This window comes from Pantherophis guttatus, chromosome 2 (genome assembly GCF_059756535.1).
Source record: "Pantherophis guttatus breed Tessera chromosome 2, ASM5975653v1, whole genome shotgun sequence".
NCBI classification, from domain to species: Eukaryota; Metazoa; Chordata; class Lepidosauria; order Squamata; family Colubridae; genus Pantherophis; species Pantherophis guttatus.
The window spans coordinates 134151128-134164024 of NC_142064.1; the positions used below are offsets into that span (position 1 = coordinate 134151128).

Below are 12897 nucleotides of genomic sequence, written 5' to 3' on the forward strand. Positions count from 1 at the left end.
TTTCCCAGGAAAGAAGTCCTGCCAATAGGCAAAGCACTTTCTTTATTTCCTAATGCTTTTAAAATTATTAAGCTGTTTTGTCTTTACAAACTATATAGTTGATGTTGAAGTAGTTTCTTATTATTATTTTTGTCTTAATACTACTTCGTGAACTACTACGGTATAAGGCAATATAAATAAACAAAGTGAACCCTTTATCCAGTGGAAGGTTCCTTGGGGTAGATGTGTATGTTAGATAGATTGCACATTGTTCCCTCTAGGTGAAGCACTGTTCCCTCTTTGTTTTCTATATTCTATTTTTATTCTACCTGGAATTGGACAATCTTGCAAATGTGATTCATAAAAGCATGAATATAATGAGTTATTAATCATAGTGAATAGTTCAAATTAAAGATATTGAATTTATGGCAGATGTGAAAAAGCAAAATTCTGTGCCGGAACCCTAACCCTAACCCTAACCCTAACCCTAACCCTAACCCTAACCCTAACCCTTATTAGGAAAAAGTCTGAAAACTGCCTATATGTTAATCCCATTATGCAAACCTATGATATGTCTGTATCTGAAATACTATATACCAGTGATGGCTAACCTTTTTGCCATTGCGTGCCAGGAGCGGGGTGGGGTGGGGTGGGGTGGGGTGATCCCACCGGAAGTTGGCAAACAGGCCATTTGTGGCCTCCAGAGGGCCTTCGGGGGGGTGGAGAAGGTTGTTTTCGCCCTCCCCAGACTCCTAGAAAGGCTTTGAAGGCTGGGAAGAGAGAAAAATGGGCCGTTCCTACCACCCCCCCGGGGTCCTCCGGAGGCAGGAAACAGCCTGTTTCCCTACTTCTGGTGGGCCCAGAAGGCCCAAAAATCAGCTGGCTGGCACATGCATGTGCGTTAGAGCTGAGCTCGCGTGGCCACTGATATGGCTATGTGTGCCACCTGTGGCATGCGTGCCATAGGTTCACCATCACGGCTATATACCGTTCTGGTCACATTTGAAAAAGAAGAACAAGTAGAAAAAGAGAAGACAACAGAGGATACAAATGATGAGATGGCTCAGAAACTTTTTATGTGAGAAAAAACAGATAACTGGGAACTCTACTTTTTTAAAAAAAGGAAAATTATTGTTTAATTTTAGATGTAAGTTGCTCCAAAGATCACTCCTGAAAGAGTATAAATATTTTAAAGAAATAAAACTATAGAATAAAATAAAATAGCAAATCAGCTGTCTAATAAATATAATACATCTCTAAATAAAACATATATTAGCCAAAAAACACAGATCCTTCTTTTCATTCAGATCCATCTGTACCCAAAAGTCAGAGCCAAATTATACAAGCACACCCTCACGCACGCCTTCATGTATGTATGCGGCTGGAGAATTTAGAGAATTATACAGAAAATACCAAAGCAGAACATAAGTAAATTAGTTGCTCTATTTTTTACAGGTATGCCAAAAAAATATAGAGATCATTTAAAAGTTAACCAAAATAACAATATAAATCATAATTAAATATTGATGTTCTTACCAATGTTATTTTGCAGCTTTGAAGAAGAGATGTAGTAAGGCTCGTGCCAATCTAATCTAGTGTTATCCAAGGAGGCAAATTCTGAAACCACAAAATATAAATCAGACATGTATTTCACCAGAGTTTTCAGACAATATTAAGCTGGAACAGAAAGTTCAGGTGAGCAAGTAATACTCAATTAAGAAAAATAAGAACAGGGATAGGAGCTGTCCAATACAAAATGTATCTCTTACATGTTTTACTTATATACTCTACAGGTAGTTCTTGATTTATGGTCACAATGGAGCGTAGAATTTTGGTTGTAAATCACTGCAGTTGTAAATCAAGGAAGCACATGACTGGACCTGATTTTATGACTGTTTTTTTTTATGGTTGTAAATCAAGACACCATGGTCGTTAAGCAAATCATGTGATTTTTAATTGAACAATGTGTTTGTTAACTGATTCTAGCATATCAATGTTTTTTGCCATTTTCTAGTGCCATTTTCAAAGTTGCCTATTGTGGTCATGTGACCTTGGGATGTGCAACCGGGTGTCAATGCAAGTCAGTTGCCAAACGCCCAAAATACAATCATCTGGTCACAGAGATGGTGATGGTGCAGGGTTGTAACTTTAGAGACAGGTTATACTGTAAGTAGCTTTTTTAAAGCCCATCGTAACGTCAAATGGTCATTAAACAACCAGTCATAAGTCAAGGACTATCCATATGTAAATAAAATTGCCATCAATTACATACATGAATTATGTAGTCGAAAGAAATCAGTACATTAAACTCTGTATGCTTAGTGTCTTTATGAAAGCGCACAGAAAGCTTCATTTCCTTGGATTTTTAAAATGTGACAGTCCTCAACAGGCACACATATTAAATACCTTGTATTTAAAATTTCAGTTCCAAATCAATTACCAGTTTTACTCATCCAGTTTTTGTAACATCTAAACATTGTTCTTCAGTCAAAACCTTGCAGTCTAGAAGTGTATCTTCTCAAGCACACCATTATGTAGGCATACATACATTTACAAGCAACTTAAGACATGCCCACTGACCCAAGATAGTGAACTATACATTTAATAAATAAAATAAATACTGTATAACATTAAAAGTTACAGCTGTTACAGTTACAGTTGTAGAAAGCCTCTTCTTGATTTTTTTTTCAAATTCCTTTATTCTTACAAGACTATTTTTAACTAAATTTTAAAATTGATAAGGACTGGCAGAAAGTAGCTGATAGTGAGATATTTAGACAAAAATCTCAGTTTATAGAGATGGGAAAGGTTCAGAATTTTTTTAAAGAAACAATATAATTAGAATAGAAAATGAATTCCTTCGTTTACAGATTGATTTTTAAAAAATATCAATTCCCCAAGTCACCAGACTCAATTAAGTAACTTAGGATAAGACATAATTGCCATCATTTAGTTTTAAATTGTCATGGGGTTTTAAATTGAACTGTTTTAAATTGGGCCAGTTATATAATTCTTTTAACAATTTTAAATTTTGTATCTGCATGTGTTTTAGTTCTGGCTGTTCACCGCCCTGAGTCCACTAGGAGAAGGGCGGTATACAAATTGAAATAAATAAATAAATAAATAAATATGGGTTTGTTTGTTTTGCTTACAGTTAATATGGCACAACCTAAGTCGCTCCTTGCTATTTGTCTCCCTATCTATTAGGTTCCCAATGTCATTGTAATTGGCATTGTAGAATATTTGGCATTGTAGAGTATTCGTCCAAAACTGATCCCAAAACTTTCGAGATGCTTAATTTACAAACTAAATTTATATTTCAAATCACAGTACATGTCAAAAAGCCATTTCAGAAAACTATGTATCAAAGTAAATTTAACACCTTTAGCAGCCTTTGCCCTGTCTTATCAGGTTGGACTTTTGTTCTGGCTTATCTTGCCATTTATATTCCTTAGAATCCAAACAAACAATTCCTTTTTCCATTCCTAAAAGTGCAGAAAGTTCCTGACCTAATGAACTGAGACTACAAAAAGTGCTCATAAAATGGGAAAATGCTAATAATTAAAATGTTTTTCTCAATAAAGCAAATAAGTAGGTGCCTAAATTATACACATGTATTTCATAGACTAACTACAAATATAATAAATTACAGAGACAGAAAGATTTAATTGTCAATAAGACAAAAGTGAAAATTCTTTAAAACTCTTTTTGCAATTGGATGGGTTCCAATAAGTTCAAATAAGTACTATTGTTTCAAAGGAATTACAAAAACAAGGGCAAAGTCTCACAAATTTGGCTGAATTTTAAAACTTTTAAAACTTTAAAAAACAAAATTTGGAATGCTTTCTGGCCTTATTCTAAATTGCTGGTGAAATATGATTCAGAACTGGAACAAATTATAGACTGTATTGAGTAAACGGATGAAGAATTTAGACAGAATCAGAGATAGGCAAAACTAGAAAACAAAAAAATTCTAGATCGACAAAGTTAAATGCTGTATCACATGCTGATTATGATCTATACAGATTTAGAAAAAGTAGAAAATTCCAAAGTGCCAAAATAATTTTTTACAAGTCTAGCAATGGGACGGTGATTTTTATTTCTCTGAAGTTCAAATCCAGAGACTAAGTATATACATGTTAAAATTTAATGATGATCCCATGTGCTCTGTGGGCAGTAACTTCCCAGAAGTTTGAAGAGTCTCCCAAAAAAAAAAATTGAACTTGGAGAAGTATCTTTCAGAAATAAAACAAATTAATGCTATAACAACTTATCCTTTAAAGGAAGATGAGTCACTACCCAATATTTAGTGTGGGAGGACAGCATGACACACAAGGCAAGTCTTAAAACAACTCTGTCTAAAATATCATTTCTACAAAACTTAAATAAATTATCAGATTTTGACAGAATACAAGTACTCCTTGAGTTATGACCACAATTGAGCCCAACATTTCTGTGGGCAGTTAAGTGAGTTTTGCCCCATTTCATGACCTCTTTTGACTGAGTTGTTAAGTGAATCATGAGGTCATTAAACAAATCTGGCTTCCCACATTGACTTTGTCAGAAGCCAGCTGGGAAGATTACAAATGGTGATCACATTTATATTCCAGGACAGTGCAACTGTCAGTTGTCAAGCAACCAAATTTTGATCATGTGACCATGGAGAGATGAAGAGAGGGGAGAGAGAGATATATACATACATACACACACACCAAATGGACCCAAAGCCAAAAACAAATAGACTCAAATCCCTTTAAAGAACTCATGTGGTATTACTTGACCTACAGAACAAAAGTAAAAATGAATTGTGCATATTGCAACATTGTAGTTAGCTAGGTTATTATCTCCATAGTAGCTATATACATACTTACACCACTTACCCATCATGCTATTCCTTTTCATCATAAGTAATATGGTGCAATGCCTCAGTAAGAAATAATAAGCAAAATTATTAAAGGAAGGAAATAAAGAAAAATGAAATCTGAGTCAATCTGGTTTATACCAGCACCACTCACTAGACTGCTCCATATCTTTCTATTCTAGGAAACCATCTTTCTTTCCACTGCATCCATATGCTGCTTACTTGGCAGACTGCCATTTGTTCTTTAAACTTCTTGCCTCTCTCTTCTGGGGGATCTCATTAACTAATATTGAGTTCTCATCTTTGCCTTCCTCTCACTCTTCCATATATTCATTTTATGATTTGACCAAACCATCTTAATGTACCGGTAGTTCTTATGTACTGATCATCACTTTTGTATTCAATCTAATTTATTCAACACTGATTAATCCATCCCTTCTTTGGCTCATTTCTACTTCATTCAACTTGATTTTATCTTTCTTCGACAAGTTTAATTCTCATATAATAAAGTGGCCAGAAAGACAATCTTCCTTCAACCATTTTTGCTTCCCTGCAAAAATGTTCATGTTTTACTTTTTTTCTTTTCAATTTGATATACCTTGCAATACTTTTCACCAGTCAAACCCAAGAGCTGTGGTGGCGCAGTGGTTAGAATGCAGTATTGCAGGCTAATTCTGCATTGCACTGCCAGGAGTTCAATTCCGTTAATCCTGACCGGCTCAAGGTTGACTCAGCCTTCCATCCTTCCGAGGTTGGTAAAATGAGGACCAGATTGTTGGGGGCAATGTGCTGACTCTGTAATCCGCTTAGAGAGGGCTGTAAAGCACTGTGAAGTGGAATATATGTCTAAGTGCTAGAGCTACCTTGATCTTTTGATATATTCAGTTTCACATCCATACTAATTGCATTATATACTTTATTCAATATTCACTTTCAAATTATTCTGTATCACCTACATTTATACACAAATACATTTCCAAGCACCACACTTCCAACATCACAAGCATTCCTTATGCATTTATCCATGATTACATGACAACACATGCTATCACACTCTTGTCTTACTTCTGCTCAGTGTTGAAGCATTCATTAAGCGTTTCATTTGTTCTCAGCAATATTTGTTTTTTATTTAACAAAGTGGCTGGCCAATTAAAACTAGGCACGGTGCTATTCTTGAACAGAAAGTAGCTGGGCTTTGGCCTTCCTGCTGAGACTTTTAACAAGTAGAGCAAAGTACATTTTTTGTTTAAGAAAAAAAAAAGAATCTAGATCCAAAGCATTTGACTAAAATATGGGTGGCTTTTTATCTTCTTCTATATGGAGCATCTGCCAACCTTTCCTTGGAAGTGCAAGGAAAGAGAGAATTACAAAAGTAAATGATAATATGCAAGGGAGAGGCCCTTCTTGGAAAAAGAGAAATGTTGTGTATGAACACATCTTGGCATATGCATAAAAGTTTTATTAAAATTTGACCAATAAATTAATACCACCTGTTGATTTTTTAAAGATCTAATTATCATTTCCAACACAGAGAATGACATACAAAAAGTAATGTGTAAAATACTTAAGTTTGTTTATCCACATGAGTACTCTGTGGGGAAATATTAAATACGAGCAGAACTGGAAAAGATCTAAGGTCAACCAAGAAATTAATAGGAAAGTGATAATTTGACTTTCACTAGATTTAACTAGTTTTCAGAATTTTTATTAGATAGCCACAACAAAAAAGTATGAACAAATGATGAAAACATATTTGCAAGCAAACAACCAAGTTCAGGGAGCACTAAGACCTCTACAACTGAGGTATTAATTAGAGGAATAAGTGAGGGGAAGGGAAATAGCTAAATCCCCCCCTCCCATTAACCAGGTTCAGAGCACAAACCAGGTTTGCTTCAAGCAAAAAAATATCTGGAGAGAAAACATATGAGGAAATATAGCATTTAGGAAAGCTTTATAGTGCCTCTCACTTTCTAAATGCCTGCAGCCTTTGCAGTATTGTTAGTTGGCAAAAAGATGGGGGGGGGACTGTACTAGTATGAGAATGGTTAAAAGAAAAACTTCAGATTCTTTTGCAAACTTGCATCAAGAGACTCCACTTGTTGAAGCAAGAGATGGAGTTTTAGTGTAGTTCTTCCATACCGTGCATATTAAGGTGATATACAACCACAGGATCAATCCTAATTATCATGAAGAGTGATAGTTTATTATAATTAATAAACCAGGAGAATAAACCGGAAGAGAACTGAATGAAATAAGGAATGACTAGGGGAAAAGCCAGGTAAGAAATATTAATGAAATGCTGTTCACATTGTGTGCGATGTCAATTATACCAGCACTTCAAACCCATTGTTTAATCTGAAACAAGATTAATCAAAGTTCTACTCTGAAATATATGATGCAATATAAAATGAATCTAAATTGGAAAAATCTAGACTTGAATTTTACCTTCAGCTATAAAGTTTACAGAGCTAAATGATCCTGAGTCAACAAATTGCTCCCAATCTAGCCTGAGGATGTAGTTCCATGGTATATTGTACTCTGAATTTATTTAAAGGAGCAGGAAAAGAAAGGAAAAAGAGCAATTACAAAAAACTTCACAAGTCTAGGATTCAGGATAAGGTACTTTTTAATCTCATTTAAAATCATTTACACCGCTTTTAAAAATTATGTATTGCTCAAATCTTGTAATTCCCCCCCCCCCATAAGATTCTAGGACCACAGAGTTGGAATGTAGACCATGTCACCCATCAAGTCTAACCTTCTGCTGGGGGTAGAAATCCAAATTACTGGCCATCCTGCTTCTAGTTCAATATTTCCAGTAAAAAGAGCACCAACACATTCACGAGATTGTAACATAGGCTGCCTCTATCACAATACTTTTAGGGCAGAGATGTAGTAATAGAACCACAGTATGCACCATTCCATATTTTATACTTCGATAACATTTAAAATGTATCTTGAACTAAATAAACAATAATTCAAGTTACTTTTCTTTGCAGTTGTTTTCTAAAAAGCAGTAAATGACATCTTAATTTTTGATTCTTTAGAAAGAGGCAGCCAGCCAGCCATTTTCAAAAGACTGAAGAAAACAATAAAGGCAGGATAATTAATTATCATCTCTACTTTTAATTCAATTCTGGTTCTTTAAGCTGGCAGACTGTTTTTTGAAGGAGGGGGGATTCAGTCTAGGTGTCTTGTTTACACTTTAAGATGCATTAGGGTGTACAGCAGGATAGGATCAGTACACATGATAAAAGCCAGATTCCTGGCCTCTCATACGTCAAAAGGACATTTCTCCTTTTTGACCCATCAGGCTTATCTGCTGGTGGCAGCAATCAACTATGTCTGTGACTAGGAACTGTCTAAATTCCTCACAATACTCTGAATTGATATAACACTGGGGATATTTAGAAATTATCCAAGCATATTTTGGGGAGGGATCAGGACAAGCACCAGCAATTAACTCTAGCAAGGTGGTGGCAATCACACAAAATGTCACATGTTATTCTCAGGCCATTTCCTTTGGTGTCCTTTACAGCATGTTCTGGCATCCATGGGCTAACTCCGAGTTGCTGCTATAAAGACTGTCCTCATTCTTCTGCATTGTGACATAAGCCTTTTTCTTCTTCCACGTTAAGCACAACGCAGATGCTTTTTTTTCTTCCATGCCATCACAACTTTTTTGGGTGAGGGTACCTTTGAGTTGGTTTTTGACTTCTGTTGACTGCTTGGACAAATCCTTGCAGTTTTCTTGGCAACATTTTTCAGAACGCCCTTGCCTGCTTCCTAGGGCTGAGAGAGTAACTGATCCAAGATCACCCAGTTGGCTTCCAGGTCTAAAGCAGGATTAGAATTTACAATCTCCAAGTTTCTAGCCTGGTGCCTTGACGCCCACACCATACTAGCTCTCTGATCATAACATTACCTTCATCTTAGCCCTGTTCAGATATAGGCTTAGATTATCCTTATGTGTATAAGGGTCAAAAAAGTTTTTTTTTTCATGTTCAGCACTATCCAAAGTCATCCATAAGGTATATAAAATTTATTTAGGCTTTGTTACCCATTACCTTAGAAGGAAATCAAGTGACTATAGTGGCTGGGAAGAGAAACAACAGAGGTAGGACAGACATTGACAATTGGGTAATAAATATATCACTATAGCCATAAAAACCGGTTGGGTGACTTTGGGCCAATCACTCTCTCTCAGCTCAACTTCACAGGGTTGTTGTGGGGAAAATAGGAGGAGGAAGGTGCATTTGGATATGTTTGCCACCTTCAGTTATTTGTAAAAAATAATAAAGGCAGGTCATAAACAAAGAAATAAAAAGATCATCCAAGTCTAGGATGGACAAAGAATCCACCTCAGCAAACAGGGAGAAGGCATACAAATGACTCGTGAGAAACAGCCTTATTTCTGATCCATATATAATGTCATAACTTTTGAGAAAGATACCATGACCCCACCAACTGTAACAGGCCAAAGCAATATTATTGTCCACGAAACATCTAACTGTACACAGTAAATGGTGAAAACTAGAACCTGGAATCTAAAAACTTCAGTTTCATAAATATGTTTTAACAATGCTTATGGATCCTCAATGGCCTTCAGTTGAAGAGTAACTCCTCACCTCCTACTTGCCCTTTTTTGTGTAAGTCACATACAAACACAATGAACTTTATGTCACTACCATATAGTTCCACTTAGGGAACATTAACTTCCTGTTCTAAAATTATAATTCCCTCTTCTGATGACCTTTTCTTTTTTTCGGCATTGGTTAAGGTAGACAAGAATGAGGAAAAACCCCTTTCAGGGACCAGAGGAAGCTAAGTCACCTTAGATGGGAAAACATAAAAAAATCCCCTCCTGTCGTCCTTTCTCCCCCCCGCCCTTTTTTTTAACCAATTGTTTTCCTTAGAAAGCAACTTCAACTTAATGAAAAAGTCATTCACACCAAGTTAACTGTAATATTACATTGTTTAGCGAGGGGTGGGGGGAGGGAAACATATGGTAGTGATAATGGAGCAGGGCCTAGAAAAGATTTAAAAAAAAAAAGCCTTAAACAGCCTCACATCTTTTATTTCTCATTTCTTTTTTTTTTTTTCTCCCTTTCTCCAAGTTCCATTTCAGACACCCTCTTTTCTTGTAAGGGAGGGTGCGGGAGGAAGATTCACACGTTTCCTTTCCCCAACCACATGCGCGACCTTTTTTTTTTTTTCCCCTTGCATTCTACTTCCATCACTTCAGGATAGGAATCATAACTCAGTCCCGTGAAAAGCCAGCCTCCCTATATAACCGCCATCCCCGTACCGTCACGCGTTCACAAAATCGCGAAGCTCGCGGGCTCTCCCTTCGCACGCACGCACGCACGCACACACACACTCCACCTCACGCCAAGCGCTCTGCCCCGCGAGACAACGGAGCACCCACTCACTTAGCCCAGTACCTGAGTTCCCCGTCCCGGTTCTCCGAACCAACCGTCACCTCCCGCCACCCCATCCCGTAACCCGCCTATTAACTGGAAACCACCGTCTGCTCGACTCCGCCCCGCCGCCGCCTCTTCTGCTAATTTCCCTCAACGCGCCCAATAAGGGGCCGGCACTCCTCTCTGCCCCACCAATAGATTTTAGCGGTACCTGGTTCTAACCCCGCCTCCTCATGGCTCTCTTCCCTCGCTCCTCAGGGACGGCTCGTGGCGCTCCGCCCGTTCCCCGCCTGCACGTCAATGGGCAAGGTGACGCGTGAAAGGCGGGGTAAAGGAAACTGAAGCGGATTTTCCAACTGGTTTCGGCTAAACTTCCCCTCAGATTGTCCTGCTGAAAGGAAAGATAACAACAACAATAATAACAATAACAATGTAATGGTGAGGAAGAGGAGGAGGAAGAGGAAGAGGAAGAAGAAGAAGAAGAAGAAGAAGAAGAAGAAGAAGAAGAAGAAGAAGAAGAAGAAGAAGAAGAAGAAGAAGAAGAAGAAGAAGAAGAAGAAGAAGAAGAAGAAGAAGAAGAAGAAGAAGAAGAAGAAGAAGAAGAAGAAGAAGATTGCTATGGGACTTTAGAATTCCAACAGCACCTGCCATGTAACACCCAAGACATAATAATTGTTGATAAGAAAAACAAAAAAAGTCTGGATAGTGGATATGGCAGTGCCAGGAGACAGCAAAATAGAAGAGAAAGAACTGGAGAAGATAACAAAATACAAAGATCTACTGTGGCAAAGACAAACAAGGATAGTACCAATAGTAATAGGTGCCTTGAATGCAATCCCAAAACAATTGGAGCACCACTTGAACACCATTGGCATTGACAAATTTGCCATCAGTAAATTGCAGAAAGCGGCTTTTCTTGGAACAGGTTCCATCCTGCAACGATATCTTGTAGCAGCATCAAACATCCAGCCCTGCCTATCCCAGGTCCTCGGTAAGGACTTGATAGGTAGATAAAAATGCCAAACCCAATCTGAACATCTTGGCTGACCGTGCAATGATTAATCATCATCATCCTCTCTTAGTAATAACACTCTTAACCTAAATGAACTACCTCTGCTCCTGTAGCTCGTCCTTCAACATAAATCCCACTACACATTTTACATCACATGGTTAATTAATTTGCAGGTTTTAATTCAATTTGCATGGTTAATTAATGGAGTTACGAGTACATGTATGTAATATACATAATGCATTTAGCCAGGGACAGCCCCTAGTATGCTTCTTTTTCTGCAGGATAACTGACTGAAACTTGTAGCTTGGTGGAGATCAGGGTATTTTTCTTGAGAATAATAGCAGATTATAATGTATAAGTGTTTCCAACCACATGCTTCCAGGCGGGTTGGACTTCCACAGTCTCCTAATTACTATAGATATTGGTGTGTCAGTCCCCAAAAGTTGGAGAAAATGATTAAGATTATAGGACCCGAAAGAAGTCCTAAATGCTGTTTTACTTCTTTTTCCCAGCAGTGGCATTCAGTTCTGGAAAAAGGGAAAGAAATCATCGCCATTTTACTGGCTGATGGGGGTGGGGAATCCAAAATACCTTCTGAGTGTAACCTAGTGATTCTGCAATGACAGTAATATTAGAAAGTATCAGCTAGAATCCAGGAAGAATTAAGAATGACCATGGGCAGTGAAAAAAGCAGTGGGAGTAAGAGTGACTTTCTACTTCCTGTCAGCTTCCCCATTGAATCTGCTTGTGGGACGCTGGTAGGAAGCAACAGAAATCACAATCACTATCACATGACTGCAGGGTACGCTACAGCAGCCACAAGTTTAAGAATAAAAGTAGTTGAAGCTTGCTGAAATTTCAATTCCAAGGGAATAATGAGTCCTGGGGTTTGATTGTTTTTACACATTGTTCAAGTTAGCAGATTTGAGGCACCTAGATTCAAAAATTGTTGCAATAATGATGCACCATTTGGCCTAATTGAAGGGTACAAACAGACAAGCAATTAATGTCTTAGTAGTATATAGATTGGGCTGATGATGCAACAGAGGGTGAGATATGCCCAGCTTCTATGAACCAGCTTTGGCTGGTACAAGCATTCTCTCTCTACTCCAGTTACTTAGTCATTTGCAGTAGATAATGGTTGGTAGGAATGTTGCTGAGAAGGGGAGAGGATAAACCTTGGAAGTCACATTCTCCTCTCCCAGGTCCCTCATGGGGAACTGGGAGAGGAGCTACCGTATCAACAGCTATGTCACTCAGGTGATTCAAATGGCAGTGCTGGCTGCATCACATCCAGGGCTGATCCAGGGAAATTCCTCCTTCTACCAGCATGGCCACTAGGAGTGATTTGCTCACATTGGCACTGGCATGCTATACTGCACAGATCCACCATGTAGCAGATTGGTTGGTTGCAACAGGGTGGCCATGCTGGTCAAAGTGGGACAATTCAGGACATCACCTGTTTGTGTCCTGCCAGTACAACTTACAACATGCCACATGGGTGATCCCATAGATTCCCAGTGTGACATGTCAGCCCTTATGTGGGCAGGCTGTGTAGGTAGCAGTGTTGGCTGGAAGGAACCTCCTGCTTTGCCCCATCCCACTCTGAGCTGCCTGTGGAC

At 38.1% G+C, this 12897-nt stretch overlaps 1 protein-coding gene across 1 annotated transcript in view; it reads right to left on the reverse strand.

Annotated features, from left to right (window-relative positions):
- The window catches only part of VDR (vitamin D receptor), an 86391-nt gene extending 75994 nt beyond the window's left edge, over window positions 1-10397 (reverse strand). Inside the window, exons 1-2 of the mRNA XM_034412189.3 lie at window positions 10285-10397; window positions 1516-1596 (exon numbers count right to left, since the gene is read on the reverse strand). The gene's annotated coding sequence lies outside the window, so the exon portion shown is untranslated. The remainder of the gene's footprint in view (window positions 1-1515; window positions 1597-10284) is intronic.
- Between the last annotated feature and the right edge of the window lie 2500 nt (window positions 10398-12897).